The sequence below is a fragment of the Symphalangus syndactylus genome, chromosome 1 (genome assembly GCF_028878055.3).
Source record: "Symphalangus syndactylus isolate Jambi chromosome 1, NHGRI_mSymSyn1-v2.1_pri, whole genome shotgun sequence".
NCBI classification, from domain to species: domain Eukaryota; kingdom Metazoa; phylum Chordata; class Mammalia; order Primates; family Hylobatidae; genus Symphalangus; species Symphalangus syndactylus.
In genome coordinates this window covers 95,290,693-95,291,077 of record NC_072423.2, presented here as the reverse complement: position 1 = coordinate 95,291,077, position 385 = coordinate 95,290,693, and positions in this window count along the sequence as shown.

Here is a 385-nt window from a genome sequence, read left to right as displayed (position 1 = left end):
TAGTGCCCCAGCACGGGGAAGCGCGAGTACAAAGGTTCCGGGCGCCAAGCTTTCCCACCCAGGCTCAGGAGGACGCGCTGGCCACCTTCCTGGGTTGAGGAATCTGTCTCGGCTTATTTATCTTTGCTCCTTCGCAATCAGAGCCACCTTTCCAGGCGTCTGGGTCCTACAATCTCTGGGTCAGCCACAGAGCCCTCTGGCTTCCGGGGTTGGAAAGAAGCCCCTTCTAGCATTTATGAGCAGCAAAAAGAACTCCTCCTGTCTCCATCTTCATGGTTATCCGGTTGAAAAGGACCACGTCCTGCCTTGCTGCCTTACTGTAGAGGTCCAGGCCCAGAGAAACAAAACACGAGGGTTATGGGACAAATGCAGAGGATTCTGACTG